The 26085-nt window shown below is 40.3% G+C and overlaps 1 pseudogene; it reads right to left on the reverse strand.

The window, feature by feature from the left end:
* Nucleotides 1-318: 318 nt before the first annotated feature.
* Nucleotides 319-26085, reverse strand: part of LOC108697187 — a 34809-nt pseudogene continuing 9042 nt past the window's right edge.

Raw genomic sequence — 26085 nt, forward strand, 5'->3', positions numbered from 1 at the left:
ATTTGCGTATTTACGTCCATTCGCCAGAGCGAAAATTCACCTGGCGTTAAGAGTGAGAAGTAGCGCCAGAGTCTATCTCCTTCGCTAGCGAATTTACGCCAGCGCCTGTTAATCACATTATAGTACTCTGTTCTTCACCAAAGGCTGAGAGGCTCTGTGTCTGGCTCTGCTCGGCAGTCAGCGTGAAGGGCAATTAAAATGCTGGACACAGTGCTTGTTTGGGAGCACGGCTGGACACGCTTGGAATGTGCTGGGAAGCAAGTCTGAAGAATAAAATGCTGCTGAAAAACACTGAACTTCAAAATAAGTGCAATATGAACCTATACAAAAGACATTTTATCTCTTATTATTTGCTGGTGTTTCCTTTGATAATTTAGAACTTTCTGTCTTTTTGGCATTACTGAGTTTCTTCACTTTCTGCTTGCACTTTGAGGAAGCAAAGGAAAGACAGGGCTTGTTCAACTCCAGTGAGAAGACCCCTACGTCCCCATCAAACCTGTGCTTCGCCACTTGCAGGTGTCTCTTGCCTGGACCAGTTACCAGCTTTCTGTCCTGGAGGATGAGAACGTTGTCGGCTTCCTGACTTGCCTGCAAGCAACAGAGCACACAGTTCAGCAAGATGAAAACAAGGCGTATTATAGTACAGACAATGTCACACAGACAGGGTATTTGATAACCAATGTACTTGCTATGATCAAAACACACATCACCACAAAACACATCTCAGATTGACTTTAATGTAAAAAGGATTAGAAAGACCCACCAGCATACAAAGACTACTCAGGTGAAAAACTCTGATTGAACCATGGCCTTCCTTCCTTCCACTAGCCCATTGCAGAACTTTCACAGCTGCACCTCCACCCAATAATGTGTAACCCACTTAGCTCACTGAACCCCTAAATAAAAGGCCATAAGGGAAGTTTTTATTTGAAGGAGAAGTAAAGTCTAAAATAGAATAAGGCTAGAAATGCTGTGTTTTGTATACTAAACATAAACATGAACTTACTGCCCCACAAGCCTAATCAAATAAATGATTTATGCTTTCAAAGTTGGCCACAGGGGGTCACCATCTTGTAACTTTGTTAAACATCTTTGCAAGACCAAGACTGTGCACATGCTCAGTGTGGCCTGGGCTGCTCAGTGATTGTCATAAATTAATCAAAACAGCACAAGTCAAATAATATCTGCCAGAAGCCGATATAGCAAGACTGATTAATAATCAGAATATGCAGACTGCACTGGGTCTTGTGTTGTCATGTAATCTAATAATAAGGTTTTGTTTAATACAAACTTTCTCCAACTCTGCAAAACCAGTGACTGCAGCAAAATAATCCTCCAAATAAAATCCCAATCTATCTGTTTAAATCTCGCTCCATGATCTTTGTCCCAGCAGCTGGAGTTGGAAACAGTAAAGGGGATGTAGAGGCAAAAAAAGAACAATACAAATCTCTACACAGTCGCCGACTGCTCTACAGGCAAACAAACAAAGCTGCTGGAGTTCTGTAAGGCGGGGGTTCCCCCTGCAGTTCATAAGTATGATTGTTTCCCTGCAGAGCAGTTAGGGACCATCTGACAATTCCTATCCACAGCCGTAAATGAAGGGAGAATTTCACTGCATACAGTCAGGTGTCTTATAAAAACGGTACACATTTTTTAATTGAAGTATATTAGAGATAGGTTTCTTTTTCATTAAAGAAAGTAAAAATGGGATTGCCACTTTTGAAGTGTTTTTTTTTGCTTGCTTGATATTCAAAATGCCCACAGCAGTAAGTGATCAGAGACCATTTCAAACATTTTGTTTTTTTAATTTTCCAGAAAAAAATCCATAGATGCTAAACCCTGAAACATCTCCTACTGTATATCCACTATATTACTATACTATATATTTTGCAAGATATCTGTGATATCAATTGTATATTAGCAGGACTCTACCCCATAACTGTTTTGGGTTTCTGTACCAGCCCAAGGCAACCACAGCCCTTTAGCAGGGAAGATCTGTGTCTCCAAAGATGCCCCAGTAGCTCCCCATCATCTTTACTGCCAATTCACTGCACATGCTCTGTGCTGCTGTCACTTTTCTTAGGGACTGAAATATACTGTATAGACACACATAATATAAAGCAGATACTACCCCTAAGCTTAGTCTGTCAGCAGCAGTCCAGAGCACACTGAGCCTGTGTGGTGCTAATGACATTTAAAAGACAGCTTAACAACATCCAATATGGTGACTCTGAAGGCCTGGATCATTACTGTTAAAGAGGTGCTGGACCTCTAGGCTGGCATTATAACTTCAGTAAATAAAATACAGAATTCCTAGTCATATTATTTTTAAGTTTTAGTTCTCCTTTAATCTCATAATTCCATAATCACCAAATATTCTGTTCTTTGTTTGTGTGTGGGCAGTGCCAAGATCAGATTGTTCCAGGCCTCACAGAGAGTAGTACTTTATCAGTGTGCCCTTTATTTGCTAAGTTACTTGGCTCAGGCCAAAAGGCACTCTCATAAGCAATTTTAAAATTGAAACAATTGATCGAAGAAGCCATTATCTGGCATTGCAAACTCATATGGGAAAAATGAATCCATAAATACCATCACTTTGCCTACAATAACAAAAAAAAAAACCATTCTACTTTTGCAGAGCCAAAAATCGATGAGGTTTGCAGTTCCTTGTGGTCGTCTTCTTTCCGGGGATGAATAACTACGGTTACATAGCGATTATTATCTGTAGCAAATTTCCTGAAAGCCCCAACCATGTAGTCATGAGCTGCAAATCTGGAACCAATAAGGATGACAATTGAGTTAGAGGAAAAGTTTTCACAGGAAATATATCCGAGACAAAACAACACATTCAATCCCCATTCCAAGCAAGTCTTGGATATGATGCATTATCCATGTGCACCCAGGGGAAAATCCTAAAGAGAGACATACAGTAGGAATAATATGCAGACATTTCTCATGTAAATGAGGTTCAATGCCTGATGCCAGAAATCTGACTCTGACAAGGTACCAACAGCATATTATTATATTTTATATAATGAAGTACAGGTATGGGACCTATTATCCAGAATGCTCGAGACCTGGTGCTTAACGAATAATGAATCTTTCTGTAATTTGGCTCCTCGTACCTTAAATTTTATGACCCAGAACTTATAGCAAATGTGCAAGTCATTGAACCCCTGGGTAATAGTGACCATAATGTTATATCATTTAATGTCTGGTGCAAAAAACAAATATACAAAAACATGAATTTCAGAAAAACTAATTTTAGTGCCTTTGAGGGCTGCCGTTCAGAGCATTGATTGGGGCATTATGTTTTCAGCTAAAGACACAGAACAGAAATGGTTGTCATTTAAAATTATATTAAATCATTCCTGTTCTCAATTTATTCCCTAACGGAGTAAATGTAGAAGCACTAAGAATCACCCTATGTGGCTTAATATAGAAGTAAAGAAATGAATAGGAAAGAAGAGAAAGGCATTTCAAAACTACAAGTCTGTTGGGACAGAAGCTGCATTTAATGAATATAAACACTGTAATAAATGTTGTAAATCAACAATCCGGAAGGCAAAGAAAGGAAATGAAGAGTGCATTGCGGCTGAGGCTAACCCAAAAGAGTTTTTTAAGTATATTAATAGTAAATAGTAGTTGAGAGTGTTGCTTCTTTAATTAATGGTACCAGTATGGTTGAAGCAAATGTGCTAAATCAGTTATTTTCTTCAGTGTATACAATAGAGGAGTCTGAGTTCCCACACTCACTTCACAGCTGCACTGATGGCTCAGCTTGATCTAGTCAGCGGCTGACTCAGGATATGATTCATAAAGTTTTAATAAACAAGGCTCCAGGGCCAGATGGCATACACTGCCAGGTTCTAAGAGAGCTTAGTTCAGTTTTAGACCAGTCCCTATTTCTGATTTTCTCAGATTTGCTTTCATCTGGTATGGTACCTATGGAATGGAGAAAAGCTGATGTCATTCCAATATTTGAAAAGGGATTACGATCTCAGCCTGGCAATAAAAGGCCAGTAAATTTGACATCTGTGGTGAGCAAATTATTTAAAGGCTTGTTAAGGGATCACATTCAAAATTTTGTCCGAGTGAATGGCATTATAAGCAGCAATCAGCATGGTTTAATGAAGGACAGGTCATGTCAGACAAATTTGATCTGCCAAATCATTTTATACCGTGCCCCACAAACAACTACTTTCTAAACTAAGGTCTGTTGGGCTTAATAAAGTTGTTTGCACATGGATAAGAAACTGGCTACAGGATCGGGTACATAGGGTGGTTGTTAATGGGACATTCTCTACTTGGAGTAAGGTTCTTAGTGGGGTCCCTCAGGGCTCAGTATTGGGTCCACTTTTATTTAACTTGTTCATTAATGGCTAAGGGGAGGGCATTGTAAGTAATGTATCAGTGTTTACAGATGACACAAAATTATCTAGCCCAATTAATTCCATCCAGGATGTGGCATCCTTGCAACATGATCTTGACAAACTGGCAATCTGGGCAGCTGAGAAGTGGCAAATGAGATTCAATGTTGATAAATGTAAAGTCATGCACCTGGGATGTAAAAATATCCACTTATACGCTTAATGGGACTGCACTAGGTAAATCCATTATGGAAAAGGAGCTTGGGAGTCCTTGTAGATGATAAACTTGGCTGTAGCAAGCAATGCCAGTCAGCAGCATCAAGGGTAAATACGATCTTGAGCTGTATTAAAAGGGGCATAGATTCAAGGGAGGATGGTTTCATTCTTCCACTGTATAGAGCACCATCTAGAATATTCCATACAGTTTTGGCCTCCAGTGCTCAAACTGGACATTATTGAATTAGAGAGGGTACAGAGAAGGGCAACTAAGCTGGTAAAAGGTATGGAAAATCTTAGCTATGAGGAAAGACTGGCCAAGTTGGGGATGTTCACGCTGGAGAAGAGGCGCTTAAGGGGAGAAACAATAACTATGTATAAATATATAAGGGGGATCATATACTAATCTTTCTAATGCTTTATTTAGCAGTAGGTCTTTCCAGCTGACACAAGGTCACCCATTCCGATTAGAAGAAAAGAGGTTCCTCCTAAATATTCGGAAGGGGTTTGTTACAGTGAGAGCTGTGAAGATGTGGAATTCTCTCCCTGAATCAGTGGTACAGGCTGATACATTAGATAGCTTTAAGAAGGGGTTGGATGGCTTTTTAGTGAGGGAATACAGGGTTATGGGAGATAGCTCATAGTACAAATTGATCCAGGGACTGGTCCGATTGCCATTTCAAAGTCAGGAAGGATTTTTCCCCCATCTGAGGCAAATTAGAGAGGCTTCAGATGGGTCAACTAGCAGTTAGGCAGGTTCAAAAAAGTTAAAAGGTTGAACTTGATGGACGTGTGTCTTTTTTCAACCTAACTTACGATGTTAGACTTCCCTTGTTCTGCCTGTAGCCAGTGTTTTGTGAGCTCCTGATTGGCTAGAACCATACCTGTACATTTCTTACTGCTACATCTACTTCTGATCTACATAACTAGCAACACAAGCTTCTCTTACAGCAGCTCACTGGCACTATGCGGGGTATACATACAGATTACTAGTCTTTGGCTGAGAGAAGTATAAGTGAAGGAAACACATTTCCACAGCATGAAGAGGTGATCACACATGGAATAATGATGTGTTCAGCTGTATAGAGGCTTACCTATCAGTGTTAAGTTTCTCTTGCCCCATCATGAACTGCAAGTTATCGATGATCACATGGGTAATGTCGTACATGTAAACGGCATGCTGCATGGTGTCTATGACAGCTCTGGGGAAAGAAAGGACATGCGGTCAGACTCAGTTACAAGAAACATGGCCATGTGAGAAGAGCACATCTGCTTTTATACAGGAAAGCAGATCCAACAAAGACTGAAAGGGCTTGAACTAGATATGGGCCACAACACAGCTTTTACGGCCAGAACAGCTTGTTCCCTAATGTGAATTATAAGCAAAGAAAAAGCGACTTTTGTTTTTTCCAACTGGAGCACACTCTGTAACAAAAAGGCCTGCAATGCGCAACTTGGCTGAGAACATTATACAAACCATGCTCTTTGGAGCAGCGCCTGTGTGGAGTAAACAGACATTCAGAATGTACAAATATAACGCTGTCCCACTCTGCCCCCTAGTTCTCAACAGAATATTACACATGGAAACAAATTTACCAATGAGAATTCAACAGACAGATACAAGCGAATCGACTAACGAGAATGCAGATTCCCAGAACGATATCGTTCATCTTGCTCTTTTCTTACAATCAGAAATTATTGTGCCGTTTTGGAGGTCATTATATTACACTGTAATCAAACGTGTGGTGGGGGGAAGGAAAGTGCTTAATGTAAATAAATAAAGAACATGGAGACAGATTTAGACAAATCAGCAGGGATTCTCGTTGGGGGATTATTTTGCATTTTAATTCTGTCCGGGCCCTGGAATGTGGAGGAAAAGTATTCTTGAAAAATATTACTTTAAGAATACAACCATGATGTTGCTGCCAGCATGCTTTAACCTTGATAATGTGGGATGCTGGGATTTGCAGTCCAGCAAAAATGGAGTAAAGTGTGGTTGTGCAGTGCACCAGGGTTTATTGTCCCTTTAAAGGGGTTGTTCGCCTTCCAAAACCTTTTTCAATTCAGTTGTTTTTAGATTGTTCTCCAGAAATAAAGACTTTTTTTCAATTACTTTCCATTATTTATTGTTTACTGTTTTTTCCAAAATCTAAGTTTAAAGTTGAATGTCCGTGTCTCTGGTGTGTGTCTAGCAGCTCAGTAATTCAGGTAACAATTTTGCAACATTCAGTTGATACATCTCTCAGCAGCATCTCTGGAATATTAGCAACTACTGTATCAATTCTAACAGCTGCCTGTAATGAAACCCAGAGATTCTGCTCAGCAGGGACAAAGATAACAAATGTATCAACTAAATGTATCCATTAAGAACAGTTTGCAGGGTCGGCGACCCCCCCTCCCAGGGCTGCTTCAGAAGGTGAAAAATAACAATTTAACTTCAATATTAGAAAAACGGTCACACATAGAAAATAGAAAATCATTGGAAAAAGACGTTATTTCTGATGATCTATCTGAAACCAATTATTTGTTTGAATGTGAACCACCCCTTTAAAGAGAAAGTAACCAAATGATCCAGTTATGTTAAGATTCAAGCAACCAGCTTTATCTTATATGTATTAATGCACAGCTTTAGAACTCCTCACCATCAGCCTATAGATTACGGAGTGAGCTGAGCAGGCACTTCATATCAGGTTAAGTAGGGCCTGACCAGCAGCACCAGAAAGATACACGGTTATTGGGGGATATAACAAGAATTAGGGTTTCTATACATGAGATACCGTACAGCAGCCCTGTGCATTAATGCAATTAAAAATAAAGTTCTTTTTGCTGCATATAAAACAAAACTTTGCTTTCTGCATAATGTGTGTACAGGCATTTTGTTTATCTTTGTAAAGCTGTGCTTGTCAGATTCTTTGCTTCAAAACTTCCTTTAACTCATTTATTACAGATAAATTAAAATTTTACATCACTCGATCAACCAATTCCAAGAATATCAAGGAGAACAAATAAGTATTCAGTACAAAATCTCGCCCAAAATTACACTCAAGTGAGGCTTGAAGTGATACAGACACTAAAAAAATGACTTTTCAAAATATTAAATGTACATTAAAAATTGCCTATAGGTCATGTTGATGTTTTTTCACAGTCTGCTTTTGTAATTGTCATCTGAAGCTTCTTGACCTGACTGTTTTGCCAACCTGACCGTCCCTTCCTCAACCTGTCAGGTGTTTCTAAAGCTAATGGATTCCTACTGCACAAATATGGCTGCCCCCTTATAGAGGGGAACATGGAGATCAGATAGTTAATATAAAAGAATCAAAAACTTTTATGGCATAATTAGAAATAGCATTCAAAGACAATGTTATGACAGAAATTTAGAATTTCTAGTATCCGTATCTCTTTAAGTGAAGTAAATTGGCATTCTTCCTAAGTTTTACTTGTCAATGCTCTTGGGCCACTTAGGTGGAAACCCCACAGTTTGTAAACCACTGGCATCTTTATAAACCACAATAACTCTGTCATCCATATATGACACCTGCTCCCAATCTCTGTAGGTGTTGATGGGTGGGGGTTCTACTGCAATGTTGGGATGAAAATCTGCAAATTGGGTCAGCTCCAATTCATAAATACATATGCAAATATCCAAAAAAGGTAGAATGTATGTGGGTCATTATCTGTGCTCTCCTACGATACTATCTAAAGTGGAAGTTTATTTAAAAATAAATGTTTAAAATCCTGTAGATGGAAGCAATTATGTAACTAATTTTTAAACTGAAGCTTAAAATGCCGCAGCAAAGATGTAGGGCCCCCCGGTAGGGTTGCCAACTTTTCTGGAAAAAAATACCGGCCTATATATTTATCTTTTTTTCCTATTAATAACTTTCATTTTTAACGGCCAGGCCAGTAAAATAACGGCCAGGTGGCAACCCTACCCCCCGGCGACCAGCCTGAGAGTCATATGGAATTTAATCTGTGTGGCCTTGTAACTCTGTTCTACAAATCGCGCACCCCAATCAAGTGTATGACTGCAATACTGTAAAATGGCAGCTATGTTACTTGATATTTTGCTGTCCATGGAAAATCATGAAATAAAGGGGCAAGTCCTCAAATTTGTCTGCCAACTCGTCGTATTTGTCCAGCTGTTCCTCCAAGCGCTGCAGAGCAAACTGGGTCAGCATGATCTTGGCCAGAAGCACATTTAATTTCAAAACTTCCCCACAAGGATGGATGCACAGATCCAGAGTATACTCGCTGATGAACGTGGTTTTTCCACTACCAATTGGGCCTGGGAAAACAAGGAAATAAGGTTGGACAAGGTGAATTAAACCAATAAATTTACATCAATTAAAACTCTACAACCACATTATTTGACTTGCAGTTATGTGGGCACCACCTAGTGGCCTGTGAAGGTCTACTTGTGCTCCTAGAAACAAACATATGCATGAAAATGTGCCGAATTTTAAGTTCCAAAGCGGCTGTACAGATAAAAACACATTGTCAGTCACAGATGAATGTAGGCTGGGGCCTGGCTGCTCCCAAGGGAATGATGGTGGGGTATTTGTGACACAAGCAGCTTTGGGAGGCACTTTTTGGTCCTGGCCCAAATCCCTGCTTGGAGGGATCTTTGGATGTTGTACATGGCCTTGACTAAGTGGGACTCCTCTTCCTCCAGGTCAGAGAACCATACGGCCCTGTCCCAGATCCTGCGCTTCTCACTGTCATTCAGCTCCGCACAGTCCGACTCACTGTCCAGCAGGTACCCAGCCAGGATCTCCGGGCTCAGGTAAGAGGAGCCTTCTTTGTGCAGCAGCAGCTCCATGCTGTCCTGGAAGTCTTCCCAGCTGCCCTCCAGCAAAGTGGCCTTGCACAGGAAGCGCCCAGTGGTCTTGTCAATAGACAGGCACGTGACCTGCTCGGGGGTGAAGGGGCTGGGGACATGCAGGCAGCTGTAACCATCGCGGAAGGATACGTTCTTGGAGCGGAGGTACTGGCGGATTTATGTCACAGGCTGCAGGGTTCCATACAAGAGACAGTCAGGAGACCCTTCTTAAAGCGCCTACGGATGGGCACCTGGGTGGCTTTACGCGGGCTCCGCGCATGTTTCAGTCCGCCCTGCTTCCTGAGGCACTAGGCGCGGAGGTAGCCCCTGACAGGGATGAGCTGCTGTGTAAGTGTCACCTGCAATTGCATTAATACGGGGGAATGGGGATGATATGTGTGGGAATGGGTCCTGTGCTGGAAACGTTCATAGAAACAAACGAGTTGTACGTGCGTGGGCTGGATAGTCTCTGAGCCGCAGACACTCAGCGCTCTGTTATGTGATTAATTACCAGCTGAGAGGGGGGGCAGTGTCATTCCCCGTTCATGTCATGGTGAAGGGACTTGTACTGTGTGTATGTGTGCCTGACCATTACAGTGGGGACATATTGCCCTCCAGTGGTGATTTTTACAACTACACATCCCAGCTGCTGTCAGTTGTTAAAGGGCCACACAGTATAAAAGTATATTATCAGTGATGCTGCTGATGTTCATCCTGATATGTCTGGGCAGGTCTGAATGAAGGGATTAAATTAAACTGCAAACCCTTTTCCCATAATCCCCCTGCTCTCGCTTATCAGGACACATTGAAAGTGTTTAGGTATTTTTAACCTCCGTTCCACTCGCTGCCCTCGGTTGTTCTGAGGTAAAAATCACGTTTGAGATAAAATTTCAGCACCCCATTAATTTAATATCTCCTCTGCTTGCCAATAAAACATTTCATTGACTCCATTTGGCGAATAACTTGTAAATAAATGGTGATGTTTACCTGCTGTCGGCAGACATTTTGAAATGAACCAGGTTTTGGCTTCAGAAATGGAAAGTGTGTGAGGAAAGAACATGGCAGAGTAGAGCAAATAAAGGCAGAGGCTGAAGGATGTGCTAGACTGTACTTTTATAGATTGCAAGGGGCTGACAATAAAGACAGCAGACCCTGTGACTCCTACTGAGTCCAGGAGAAGAGAGGCCCCATTGCTACCTGAGTCCAGGAGAAGAGAGGCCCCATTGCTACCTGAGTCCAGGAGAAGAGAGGCCCCATTGAATGGGGGGATTTGTGCATCTGTAACCCATTGAGTCTGAGGTGCCTTCTCTCATGTTTCTGTACCCCAGTAGCCCCTAGTTATACTCAGGGTTATTATTAAAATCATGAAAACAAGAGAAATGTAAGGTCAACGACAATGCAGCCCTATTCACCATCTCTATATATTTTATTCGGAGACCGGCAGGCACATACAACCACAACACCCATCGTGCCCTCCATGTTTTTTTCTTTCAGCAAAATCGGAACTGTTAAATGTCGCCCATCTTGTTGATCTTGTTATATTTGTACATTAAGATTAGGAATATCCAATATATAACCCCCGAATCCTTCGCAAAAGATTTGGCCAAATACATTGGAAGTACATTGCCTATTCCATAACAGCAATTGGACCAGTTTTTGGATCGACATTGTATTGCTCACTTGCAAAAAAATGTGTCCAGCCCTGTGTATCATATTTTGCTTTATTTAAACTGAACAACTAGTGTTTTAACCATATTTTATGAGAAACAAATAAAAGCTTAACCTGTGCTGAAAGCTTGTTTTTGTCTGACTGATAAGAGGCCAGTTACTTAAGTGCAGGGGCACACGGGCAGATTCGGGGAGATTTAGTTGCCTGGCGACTAATCGCCTCTTCTGTGGGGTGACATTCTCCACAAACTGCCTTCCACCTGCTATAATAAGAAAATGCCAGCGCTAATGCACTCGCTGCACTTCGATTTCCAAAGTCGGACGAAGTTTCCTCGTGAGGCAACTTCAGATGACTTCGAAAATCGAAGTGCCGCAAGTGCATTGGCGCTGGTGTTTACTCATTATAGCAGGCAGAAGCCAGCTCGGGGAATTGGCTGCTATAAAAGTATTTTCTCAACAACCCACTCTTGAGCCCAGCTCTGGTATAAAAAGGGTTTCACTCCAGCTTCAAAATTGAATAAAACCAGTGGAAAATCCCCCACAGCCAAACCAAAACTTCCCTGGTGCTTTAAATTCATAGTAAATAATATAGCAGTATACTATCGAAGTAATATATATGCTTTGTGCCTTTATTTCAGATTTTGTCTCAGGAATTGCCCTTCAACATCAATATCAAAGAACCCCGATGGAATCAGAGCACCTTCAAGGGAAGAGCAAAGCTTCACAGTGACCGATCCACGAAATGACCTGCTTGGGCCTAGTCTTAGAGGAAGCAAAGAATATTATACATAACTACAGGTCTACTTAGTTAGGGTCCTAACACACTGTGGAAATAAACCTTAATAGGATACTGTCATGGGAAAAAAAAATTTCATTCAACACATCAGTTAATAGAGCTGTTCCAGCAGAATTCTGCACATCAGTTTCTCAAAAAAAGATTTTTTTTAATTTAATTTTGAAATCTGACATGGGGCTAGGCATACTGTCAGTTTCCCAGCTGTCCCCAGTCATGTGACTTGTGCTCTGATAAACTTAAGTTACTCTTTACTGACAGTTGGAGTGATATCACCACCTCCCCCCCCCCAGCAGACTAACAACAGAAAGTTAACCAGATAGCAGCTCCCTGATGTCTTCCCCTAGTTCGGACCAGTGTCCAGAAGCTGTGGCAGCAGTGTGTGCAGAGTGTTGTAGAGTTTGCACTCTTCGCCCATCCTCTGCGATTGCTCTCGCGTACTCGGCAGGGGGCTAAGTAGTCGACCGGTTTGCCCGGCACTGACAGAAAACTAATGGTGCCACAATATAGTGATCTTTCCTAGAAGCAAGTCAACATATAATATTTATTAACTAGTGCCACTTTAATATGTTTTTTGCTTTCTGTTCCTTTTTTCCCCCAATGTTAACAACGCTTATTTTATGGAGTATAAATTACCCTTCTGTCTTCATTCAGTCTCACTCTTTGGATCAGGAAAAGTAAAATGTGTTGGGTTGTCCAGTATCAGATGAAGTTACAGTGGGTTTAGTTACATGTTCTGCTGGGCTAGGGTTTGTACAAGGACCATGAACTGTAGTTTAGTAATTCAAAGACTAATAACATGAAATCCAGGATACCATTAATAGGATTCCATCAATAACTGCATTACTGTTCTACAGATCTCTATGGTAATATTATTATTAACAGTGCAGATTCATGTCTACAGGCATGTCTGGACTGAGATTCAAAATCCTGTAGGCCCTGGTATTTCATTTACAAAGAAGGCCAAATATATCCACCCGGGTTCATAAATAATGACTGTCTATGGCATAATATAGCAGCCCCTCTAGCATCTGTACAGGTTATATGTGCACAGAGTTTTGTACTGGTCCCCATGGGGCTTCTAGTTTTGTTCCTGTATTACAACTCTCACTTCAGTTAGAAGGCTTTGGGAAATCATAATGGCATAAAGTTGTGTCACTATCATTAGGGCAATGGGACATGGTTGCGGTTTGGGGTGCTTTACAGATGGTGAATTTTAGTAGCTTGGGGGCAGTGGCAATTTAAAACCTTAAGCAACTTGGAAATGTGGACTGTCGTGTTTAAAGAAATAATTGCGTGAGAAATTCTCAGACAAGTGTTTTCCAGGCCATTCTCATATTTGCCATGTTTCCCAGTCACAGTTGCCAGGCAGGTGCTTGCAGCAGTGCTTTCCAGTGACTAGCATAGCAGGCAATGAGGGGGATTTTGGACTAATTTGCACTGCCTCATGGGTGCCAACGTGTCATCGCCTTTACTGTTTTAGATCTCAGACAGCCATTCTGTCATCTAAGGAACCTAGTACCTTGCACAAAGCCCTGATCTACACACAAGGCAACCTCTTGTGGACCCAGATAGCTTGTAAATCTTAGTCGCTACACATACTTGCAGTTGTGGGCACACATCTTTTGAATGGCCATTACATTCCCAGAAATCTCATTATAGTTCTTATTTAAGGGCACCCTTTCCTAACCCCTCCCCCGGGTCAGCACAAAGAAGCATGGATGGCAGGTTGATTCCTCCTCAGTTCCCACTATAGAGCACTCAGGAGAATAAAGAAAGCTCTGTATAAAATAGAGTACAAGTATGAATAGCCCAAAATATGACGGACACAATACCCCATGGATTTTAAGGCAGGTCAACAGGCTGATGTAAGTATTAGGGCAGAAAGATGACAGATATAAAAGTTTTGTACTTTTCCCTAGAGAGGTGGCATTACTAGTCTCTATAGACTATACTTTTCAGTTTCCAGCCTTACCAAATGAGTGCAATGTAGAGATTGTGGCCTCCCCTAACATATTATATAGATCCTTAAAGGGGTTGTTCAGCTTTGAGATAACTCTTATTATGATGTAGAGAGTGATATTCTGAGGCAACAAATGGGCAAGGGGTCAGCAACACCCATTTGAAAGCTGCAAAGAGTCAGAAGAAAAAGGCAAATAACTAAAATTATTAAAAATAAATAATGAAAACCAAATGAAAGGTTGCTTAGAATTGGCCATTCTATAACATACTAATAGTTACCTTAAAATTGAACCACCCCTTTAACAAATGAAGACACAGTTTAGAAATCCTTAGTATGCTACTGTCATTAAGTTATCAGCTTCAGATCCTAAGGAACGTAGTTGTCAGGGCATCTTTGGGAACATCGACTTCAGCTGAACAGGCAACTAATCACAAAGCAAAGGATTTATATTTGTATATTGGTGGTATTGTGGGTGTCTAACAGCACCAGAAAGGCCAAAGGTTGCCCAAAACAAGTATACACTACAAGCATATATATATATATATATATATATATTTATATTTATATATATATATATAATCCAGTCCTGCCTGGTGCACTCACAACCAATAAATAGCAACTGCCTGGGTGCCATTTTCCTGAGGACAGCTTGAGTGATGTTAATGTTGAAATAAAATCTACTTTATTTTTCACCTAACAAGTCTTTGGCGTGTGTTTTTTTGGTAATATATATATATATACACACACATATACATACATTAAACTGCCATTTGCTGTTCAGGTGAACACAAGGCAAACAGTAAAATACAACCTAGACTCCATGTTGCTGTAGAATAGAATTCCCTGCCACTCTGCAAACCTCCACCTGACTTAGCTGATATACCTGTATCATATGACAGACTGTTGTTACACCTTGCAGAGCTGCACAGAAAAGGTACAGACTCTTTTATTAAACTATCCTGCCCATTATCAGGAGGAATTCTGGAAACTTCAAACACATGCCAGTAGCTCTGTCCTGTTCCATAGCAGCACACCAAGGGGGAAATATTCACATTCATTCTATAAAACCCTCAACATAATGCCACACAGTTATCATCATTACAGCTCAGTATATGACCTTAGATTTTAACTGGAGAATTTAAATTGCGAGCAACAGACAAGACTAAGTAGACAAAGTTGTTAAAGTGACCCGTATATCAAGTCCTGGGCCTTTTGCTTCTTTCACACTTTGTGATTAACTCTTCTGTGCTCAGACAGGATAGGGGAAGGTTTGCTATTATAAAGATCAGTCTCTACTCTACACTCTCCAAAATTCTGCCCGTGTTGGGGATGATAAAAATTGTCCTTAAAAACTACTTTTGCATGAACAGCTCAAACATCAACACTGGTTTTGGATAAAAAAAAATAGAAGATTTGTACAAAGGCATATCATTTAGTAATATTGTATAATAATAGGTACGAGAGCAGCTGGAGGGCCACCAGTTGGGTATTCACAATTTATATCAATCTCCCTTTTGGTTGGGGCCCAGGCTTCCTGCATAATTCCATCTTATTATTAAAGTGGGGAGGATCTAACAGGTAGTTTTCCTTTGGGCAAAAGGGCTGGATGAACATGTTCTGCTAAACTCTTAGGGGGAATGTAATTAATATGTTTCACTAGTGAAAGATGCAAAGATGCTTGCGACCATGTTACATGGATTAAAGACCTTACCGACTTCCAAGCAAAGTTTGCGTCCAAATTGCTTTTGCGAACGTACTCAGTGGATGTAATAAAAATTAACAATTGCAAAACCTTTTGTGCAACAAAATATTCAATGAAACTCCAGAGCAGGTGTTAAATGTTTGCAATGCACAAATAAGATTCGCAATGCAATAAAAGCCTAATATTACATTGCGACAGGCAAATTTTTATTCTCAAAGTTTTGCTCTTTGCGAATTTTATTACATTTCCCCCTTAGCCTCTTTCCTAATATGGAATGCTGATATTTCCATTTATATTTTGTTCATTGTATAGCATTTGTACAGGTATAGGATCCATTATCTGCAAACCCATTATCCAGAAAGCTTATTATGGAAAAGCTGTTTCCCATAGACTCCATTTTATCCAAATAATTAAATTTTTTAAAAGGGAACTATCATGAAAATAAAAATTTAATATAAGCTTCCTCATACTGAAGTAAGAACTTTCTAAATGCAATCAATTAAAAATTCTGCATTGTTTCTGAGATAATCAAGTTTATATTCACTATTCCTCTCTCAGCATCTGTTTCTCCTCATTCTTTCTTCATGCAGGAGTTGGGTGTCAGATATTTATTGACAGTTAGATCCAATATATCTAATGGGGGGGCTCCCTTTCCTAGTAGATGTATTAGAGCTCACTAAAGATAAACTTGATTATTTCATAAACGGTACAGAATTTTTAATTGATTGTATTTAGAAGGTTTCTTATTTCAATATGATGAAGCTTTTATTAAATTTTCATTTTCACAATAGTTCCCTTTAATAATCATTTCCTTTTTCTCTTTAATAATAAAACAATACCGTGTACTTGATCCAAACTAAAATATACAGTAATTATTCCTTATTAGAAGCAGAACCAGCCTATTGAGTTTATTTAATGTTTACATGATTTCTTCACCCACATGAATGGAATTTTGTGGCTCTGTGTCATTATTTCTGCTTGTGAAATCCAAGGGGGAATTGGAGGTTTAAAGGGCTCAGGTTTAGGGTAGGTTTGTCTGGGTGTTTCTCTGCCGCTATATATTCCCCTTACTCTGCACTTGGCTCCCAGTACTGGAGATATTAGGTGGGGTCCAGGTAACCAGGAAATGGAAAAAAGGGGTAACAGCATTATAAATAGTGTCTAATCAGCGACTTCCCTCCCAGATAGTTGTACCCCTGTACTGAGCCTTTACTATTACTGATAGCATAATATTTATAGCATCCAGCATTTACGTTGTACATTTATTTATACTGCCAGGAAACAGGGATTTGGTGATGAAATGATGCAGAAATCAATCTGTTGACTCTTAATTTTCTGTTCCATCTGATATGATACAAATGTGAACTGCACCAAACCATTTCTACCATAAATTGCAGTAAATGAAAGCTAAAGGGTATGAAAATTTGTGACACATTTAGGGAATTTTTTTTCAAGCTCCAAGTACTCAAGTACTGATGTGCCACAGGCAAACAGTAAGTACAGGGATTTACATTGTGTAACAACTGTGTCTGTCTGAATGATGCTCAAACTAGGGGTAATCAAATGAGACACCCACATCTCTCCCTGATATGCCCACATTCATCGGATATCATTTCACTCATTTCCACTGATCAGATCAGAATGGACGCAATACGGGCGGTCGGATCATGGGACAGCATCAATGATTTTTTACCTTGCACGATTGACATCTGCCCGAATTCCAGCCAGATATCGATCATGGACGCCCGTCGGATGGCCCTAAAAATCGGTCTGTCTGCAGTTTTTATCTGCCCGTGCATGGGGGCCTTAAGAATACCAGTTTACATATAGAATAGGCACTATTACCCAGGAGCTGACTGTTCTTGTGTCACTGAAACCACATGATTTGTTTGATTAGCTGAATAACAACATTCACTTTACCTTTTAAGTAATAATAACCATGAATAACCAAAATAAAAGTAATACAAGCAGAGTGTCGCTAACTTTTCCTATCGATTAGCTTTATTACAGTGTCTTGGATAAACTACCTGGGTCTGCTAAATAAATAATAACCCTCCCGCAAGCATCTCAGGTGTATTGCATGCTCAGACATACACACAAATCACAACTCAGCAAGAATTGAAGGAAATCATTACAATGCAACTGGCTACAAGTTTGTGAGTAAAGTTGTAGACAATGGGTTCCTTCACAGTGGTAGTGGCAAGTTTTGTAGTTTAAAGTAGCTGGGAAATACCATAGAGTGACCTGGGTGCCCCCATCCCACGACTTTTTGTTTTGTGTTTTGAGGGGTTATGAAAGAGATGTAATGTTAGGGGATATTTATTACGACAAGGCAAAAGGGCGCACCTTCAGTGCATATTCTAAAAGCCACGGCATCCAGGGTCTGGCGGCCTCTGTACCTAGTGCTTGTAAAAAGAAAACAATCTAAGCATAGGTTGTAGTGCCCTGTCCCAACTGCCATAGGGCCTACATGCCTCCAACAGTGAATGCTGTAAATGCTGTATTCAAAGAGATAAAGAGGTTATGAGCAAGTGAAACCAATTCTGCCAATGAAACAATACGTCACTCACACTCTCAGCATTGGTTGAATTAGCACATGTTTATACATGTGAGCAGTAACGCCACGTCAAGGCTTCAACCTTGTTACCGGCACGCCGGGTGTAACGCCTCACACAACAGGACAAACGTGACAAACAAAGACAACAAACGAGGCTTAAACTGCACGTGTCTATGTCCCACCCTTTGCTCATTTAACATCAAAACTTAAAGGACAAGGTAAAAACCCCATCTTACTTCAGATGGGAAAAAACCCTTGACCTGGATTTCTACACAACTATGAGAACTACAGAACTATATACATAACTAACAGGGTATGGCTTCCATAGACATGATGTGCAGGAAGACAAAGCAGGCTGTGATCTTAGACTCTGCTTTGCCTTCATGTTACACCCTTATCCTTTCATATCTCACGTTCACTCACACATTCACTCACATAAAGATACCCACCTATACTTACGTGTGATGTGCCAGATGAGTGACTGCCCCTCATAATTCTAGGCCTGATGTTACCCGTCAGTCTCATACCCTGGTAGATGGAATCCCAGGTGAAGGTGGAGCCGATGGTTGAAACAGGAATCGCAAGAAATGCTCTGGCCTTTATGCAGCAGGCGGAAAAGTTCTTGCAGCCCACAATCATGTCCACTATCTGCTAAAACCTGTGCTGATGGAATAGTTGTTATTATTGGCTGGATTACACGCCTATCCATACTTACGTCAGCCAGGTGGAACTTTGAAAAGAGAAGCCGGGAATGGTGTCACTGCCTCCTGATGTTCCTTCATCCTCCTTGTACTCCAGGAATGACAGCTTCTCTTTACACGGCTGGAATAGCTCAGGTGATGGCTGCATTAAAAGGGAAAAATTATTTTAATCAAGACAATGAAAAATATCTATTATGAGCAAGAGAACAGTCATTGGATTTGCTTTTAGAAGTCCATATGAAGCATTTGATTCTATTAATATAGCACTTTGTGTTTCAGTTTGCCATGTATTTCACATCACTTTAAAAAAAAGATTACAATGGCAATATATAACATTTGTAGAGGGCAGTACTATATTGTGCCATTCTTTTGGGATATTGTGGGGCTAATTTAAAACAGATTTGGAAGAATCCAGAAGGTTCAGAGATTTTATTAATCTCATTACCTGTACCCACAGAGCATCCCTTCTGCCTTATTTGTATAGGTTTTCCTATAGGATTAAATACAAGTTCCACAAACTAAAGCTGCTGCTTTCTGATTTCACTAGTCAATGTTATAATCATCTGTGATTATTATTCCCCAACCATGTACTTACTGTTCTCGGCTGGTAAGGGGGTTGTAATCTTTCCTCTTCCAGCGCCACCCAATCGATGGATTTGTAGAATGGGTGGCATCTGATGTTTCCTCGAACACCAAGGCGTTGCTTCCGATTCTTTTCTAGTAGCTAAAGGATTAATGGAAAATTATTTAAATCCCAGCAATTCATTTATTAGTAAATATGTCAATACTTTTATCCCTCTGTCATTACTCACCTGCCCCAGAAGATGTTTTAGATCTTCATCCAGCCAATCAGGGATCTTGGGTTCATGGTCTTTGATGGAACTAATGAGCTGATTCTTGTTCCCGCTGTTATGAAACGGTGACTTGCCAGTGGCTATTTTGCAGATGGTGATGCCCAATGACCACCAGTCTACTGCTGCGTTGTATGTTTTTCTGTTCAGGATCTTAGAAAAGAAAAAGAATCATTTACCAAATTGTAAAATGGCGCTTTTAAGTAAGTCTACTGGGATAATATTGGCAACAGAGTTTAACGGATTCAGCTGCCCATTCAGCATATGGAGTGCAGTGAGTAATGCATGTGACCAGTTAGTTTCTCTAGTGTGGATCAGAACTGTCACATTTGCCAGAGCCCAGTAAGTGCTGGATGGGTATAACTCAGCCACAGGTAAAATAAACTGTGTCAGCAAATATGGATAATGTCTGGCAATATGTGAGTGGCACCAAAGCTCTATGTAAAGCTGAGCAAGTAATAAAAATGTTTGTCATGTCAAGTAAAGAAATGTTGTTAAGCTGGTTCTCTCCACGGGCCTATTAGCTACCAGTACCTACAGTAAATTTACTCTTAGTATATTGATGTGCTGTTTAGGATGGCTATTTTATATGTGTGTAATAAATACAGCCTGTGAAAGTGCTCACATGAAGGTATATTCACAGATAGAAAATAAATACCCATGTAAATAATCTGTAATTGCATATCTCACCTCCGGGGCCATGTATTCTATGGTTCCGGCCCAGCCAGTTGTTAGGTCTCCATCAAAGAGGCTCTGCTTTGCCAGGCCGAAGTCACAGATTTTAACGTGTCCTTGATGGTCCAATAGAATGTTCATGGGTTTGATGTCTCTGTAAAATAAAGATGAAATGAGTAACAAAAAAAGATGAAGGCTCCTGATTTGCAGAGCAACCTGTGTGTGGCCTCTGCTGTAGAATGTTACAAAAATGAAGAAATCTATACTGACCGATGGATAATCCCGAGGCCGTGCAGGTATTGTAGGCCACAGATCATCTCCGCAGAATGGAACCTTTTAAACAGGGACACAATGGTTCAATGAACTGTAATTCATTAGCTTTCTTTTAAGAAAATGAGAAAACAAGTACTACATTTGAATATGATGCTCCCTAGTGCTAAAGCAGGAGTGCCCATAATTTACTAATGTGGGTTCTACTTTTAGTGATGTTGTCCCATTATGATCTACATCCATAAAAGCATTCTTAGCATTCTGTTCCATGGGAAATATTACTTAAATACCGATTTATGAGAAAATGTATATTGATATATTTAACAAACAACTATTTCTTCTGTCACTGTAACATAATAAATATCTTAATGAAAAGCATGAAATTATAGGGTGATTTAGACAAGCTGTTTGTTGACAGTGTCTTGAGATCTACTGATCACCAAGGAAAGGTCTACTGGCAGATTCCGATCTACCTTTTGGGCACCCCTGTGCTAAAGTGTACACATTTTATAATCCATCCTTCTTATAGGCACAAATGGTATAAAGCTATCTATAAGTCATATTGTACTAGTGCCATGTGATACTTACCGTACTCTGTCCATGGACAGCGTCCCGTGTCGATTCAGCTCATCCTCAAGGCTTCCCCCACTCAGGTACTCCATTACATAGAAGGCATGCCACTGGTTACACAGACAAATGGAAAGAGTGAAGGAGAGAAAGAAACACAACAACATAGGGCAGTACAAATTTTATTAATTACATTAATATAAAGCCAAATAAAGTGGGCCGAAATATCTGTTTTTGTACTTGCTGCACAAATAGAACAAAATAGAGAATATTAATCTATGGCATTAAATGATTAATATTGTGGGTAGTTGGTGGGTATCCTGCATGTTGTTATTAATCCCTGCAGGCAGAATGCAGCACTGGATATATAAATCCTGCATGAACATGTAAGGGGTGTACAGGGCAAAGAGGCATTATATAATGTGTAGGAACTGTACTGTATAATCAGTTTGGTTGTTATATGGGTCATATAATTTGTAATAGTTATAATATATATAATATATGGGGCATTATGTAAGGGGATCAGATGTATAACTAGAGCTATCATCTAGGGACACAGACAAACAGTCAGTGGCGTAACTAGTTGTTACTGGGCCCCATAGCAAATTCAATTTAGGGCCCCAAAATATTTATAAGTTTGCCTATTTTACCAAGATATATTAAAATTGCTAATTAATTAGGGTCTTATTGGGCCCCCCTGCAACCGCAGGGTCTGCTTCTTCTATAGTTACGTCCCTGCGAACAGTATTACAAACTAAATGGCAATATGAAGTCAATGTTGTACCTGGGTTTGAAAAGCGGCATAGCCCTGGCAAAGAAATGGGCTGTGTCTGGCGATGTTCAGCACTTGAGACTCTGAGAGAATGTTGCTGTAATTTGGGGCCTCTTGTTTGCGGACAGATTTTACAGCCACATATGGCCTCCGGTCTCCTAACGAAGCCAGCATTACCTGTAAAAGGCAAGAAAAGAGTTAATATTACTGTGTATTTTAAGCACTAACATGGAAATATTCCCCAGAGCACAACACATTTTTGCTTTCTACCACATTTAGGATTTAAACCCTGCAAAACAATTGTGTTTAATGGGAACCAATCACTCACTTTGCCGTATCCTCCTGCTCCCAACTTAGAGTAGAAGTTGTAACTGGAGATACTGAGCGGGTTTAGCCTTGAAGGTTGAGCTTCTGCACTCACAGGTCCAGCTTCTCCTAGAAAAGAAAATACATTTTATTTTCACCTTTTGAATAATAATAGTTAATGAAGAGCTCCTATAGTTAATAGTTCAATAGCTAATAATGAATTTTGCTGTTCCCATGTACTGCTCTTAATGCTCCATAAAACTGTAATTCTTCTTTCCCAAACAGCACAGGAGAATCTTTTCAAGTGGCTAAAAGACAAATTGTGGCCACTGCATGGTTCCGGCCCAGCCAGTTGATGATCCATGTGCATAAGATTATTCCAGGGTCCATGTATTCTGCATTAGCGCATACATATTACAAACATAAGCCTATATGTAAAATGAGAGTTAACTGATCCACCATCTGCAGTTGTTTAAAGACCTTATGCAGGCAGATCCCTAAAATTTTATAGGTAGGAAAGCAGAGGAGATTTATAAAAAGCTCATGAATTAACATAGGTGCTAAATTGCAGTTACCAGTAGCAACCAATTAGCAATTTACTTTAAACAATCGACTACAAGTTAGCGAATATTAGAAAATGAAAGCAATGCTTTCATTAGTTGATGTGGGTATCGCCACTGTTGCAATTTAGAACTTATGAAGAAAATTTGCCCTATAGGATTAGGTAGTAAATATTGCAAAACTGGTAAATGTCTAGTCACTGACACCAACCAATCAACAGGAATTATTTTATTTTACTGGTAACCTAAATAAGCGCAAAAATCTCATTGGCTATTCTGGGTCCTTGCACCTAGGCAACTTTTTTTTTACATATAGGACATACTGTAGGTGCTGAATTGCATCAGAGCAATTACCCATAAGAATCAACAGATATTTTTTTTCAAGTTCAAATACACTGCTCCAAGCTGATTTCTAATTGATTCCTTTTGACTGTTGCCTTTGTGCAATTAGTTATCATGACCAACATGTATTTATAAAACACCAACAAATGTCACAATGCTTTACAATAAACCAGTGTATATAATAAACATACAGTACCAAAACTCCTACAGAAACAAGCAAATACCAATATGTGAAGTAAAGAGGGCCCTCGATCTATAGATTAAATTTAATATTACACGTATGTCAGTATCTGGGTCCTATGGTTTGAAATATTTTATTTGGTTTTCACAATAAACCATAAAAATCAATATGATAACAAATAGTATGCAGAATAAATTATCTGGGTCCTAAACAGCAATTGCACCAGTAAATTAGAGGCAGTTGACAATCATATGACCTACTCCTTTTTGCTATTTAGGCATTTTTAAGTGATTTGTCTTTACCTTCATCAGTCTCCTGCCTTCTCCGTTTCTCCTCCCTGCAGCACTCAACTTGCAGATGGTCATCCACACTCCTCTCTCTCTTCTTCTTCTTCTTCTTCTTCTGTTTTTTTCCTTCCTCTTCTTCATGGTCTTCTCTTTTCTTTACCTTTGATGGCTGGGGGTCTGAATTTTGAAAACCAGAAGGTATGCTCTCCTCCCTGCAGCTCTTATCTGGCAGCTGTTCCTCCAAATTGCTCTCTCTCTTCTCCTTCTGGTTGTCTTCTCCCTCTTCTTCATGGTCTTCTCTTCTTTTCTTCACCTTTGAGGGCTCAGGGTCTGAATCTTTAAAACCAGAAGGTATGCTCTCCTCCCTGCAGCCCTTCTCTGGCAGCTGTTCCTCCAAACTCCTCTCTCTCTTCTCCTTCTGGCTTTCTTCTTCCTCTTCGTCATGGTCTTCTCTTCTTTTCTTCTCCTTTGAAGGTGGGGGGTCAGATTCTCCAGAATTAGAATATTTTCTCTTCATTTTCTCTTAAAATCCACTGGAGCTCTCTCTTCTGCTTCTTCTCTCTCTGACGCTGTCACACCAACTGTCATAACGGTCTCTTGCTTAGTGTAAGGTGCCATCTGATGACATCATCACCTGGGCACAGGCTGTAAGATAACATTGCAGCGCAGAGCCAGGTACAGTCAGTTATAGTTACAGTGAACTCTTATTGGGGGTTCCTTGGGAGGGATATACAGTATGGGCTCAAATGGGGTTTGATTCAATTGTGCAAGTACTTCAGCAAGTCTACAGTACATCCATAAGAGTAGGAAGTGCAGATAGCAACCCCCACCCATTATGTTAGTTTATCAGCTTTCTTATACTTCATTCCATTTGTCCAGTCTGTGTCTAGATTCAAGAATCTGATTCTGAGCTGTTTAATATAATATTTAATATATGAAAGTCCATTCACATTGGCTTTTATGACCATGGGAAGTAATTTACTGTCATTTTTTATGTGAGAGTGGCCATGAGCCCAAAATGCAGACTCTCTCTTCCCTACAGTGTAAAGTTTCTTACACAGTGAATAAGGGACATCCCACCCATTAAACTCTAGCATCACTGGCATGAAATGGATTCACCCCATACTGGGGTATTTACATACCCCAAAGTGCAGGGTAAGAAAATGAAACAGAATCATTACAGGAATTATTATAAGGTCAGTCACATCCCACTCCCTATTTCAATTTATTACCCAGAGTTCCAATAAACAATACAATAAGGGGTCCTTCAAAAAATAAATATGCAGATGGCACAGAGTTAACCTTTGGTTCTATGACTCCATGTTTCTCTACATGTCCCTCTAGATCAGGGTTCACCAACCATTTATACTTGTAAAACACCTTCAAATGTGGGTTACAAAGAAGGGCTGTGAGTGGTAGGCCCTATGTGGACTGGCAGCCTACAGGAGGTTTGGTATTACACTTGGTTTTTATATAAACAAAACTTTCCTCAAAGCTTGAAATTCAAAAAGAAGCACCTGCTTTGAGGCCACTGAGAGCAACATCCAGGGTCGGACTGGGGGGCCCAGGGCCCACTGGGGCTGCTGTCTCCCAAGCCCTGACCCTGCTGCAAAACCCTCTCCAGACCCGGACTGTGGCCACAGCCACCTTTGGCATGACCTCCCCCGTGCGCATGCATGTACCTTTTTTGACGCGACCAGGGTCTGGAGACAGAGATCCAGGAAACAAGGCCAGGGATCGGGTCTGTGCCTTTCTGCTCTGATAGCACATCATACACCGATATATACATCATACACATCATATGTCACCAGGGCCCCCATCAGAAATCACAAAGCTCCATACAACCACATTTTCTGGGTCCAATGGTCCCCCAAGCTCCACCCCAGACCCCAAGCTCCACCCCTGATCCAACCCACCTCACAGTAAAAAGGCAACACAGACAGAGCTAAAAATGGTAAACCCCCCCCCCCCCACACACAAGATTTATATATGAAAAGCCATAGGTGGTCAGTAGCCCATTATTAGTTAAAGAAAAACATTGGTGGCCAGGGTCCCACTTAAAAGTTTTTTTTTAAAAAAAACACTGGTGGTCAGGGCCCTCTTTAAGTTAAAAAAAAATCATTGGTGGCCAGGGCCCCCCTATAAATTTTAAAAAAAAAACATTGGTGCAAGGGCCTCCCATAAAATTGGTGTCCATGGCCCCCCTTACAAATTTAAAAGAAACATTGGAGGTCAGGGGCCCCACAGAATATTTTAAAAAAAAGAAACATCGGTGGTCAGGGCCCCCATAGAATATTTTTTCCTAAATAGTATTAAAATAATACATTGGTGGCCAGGGTTTTAAAGGAGAAGTAAAGCATAAATAAGTAGGCTAGAAAATTGTACATTACATTGTGTGCTTCTGTAACAGCCCAAGGCAACCACAGCCCTTTAGCAGTAAAGATCTGTGTCTCCAAAGATGCCCCAGTAGCTCCCCATCTTCTTT

Source organism: Xenopus laevis, chromosome 7S (genome assembly GCF_017654675.1).
Source record: "Xenopus laevis strain J_2021 chromosome 7S, Xenopus_laevis_v10.1, whole genome shotgun sequence".
In the NCBI taxonomy this organism is placed as follows: Eukaryota; Metazoa; Chordata; class Amphibia; order Anura; family Pipidae; genus Xenopus; species Xenopus laevis.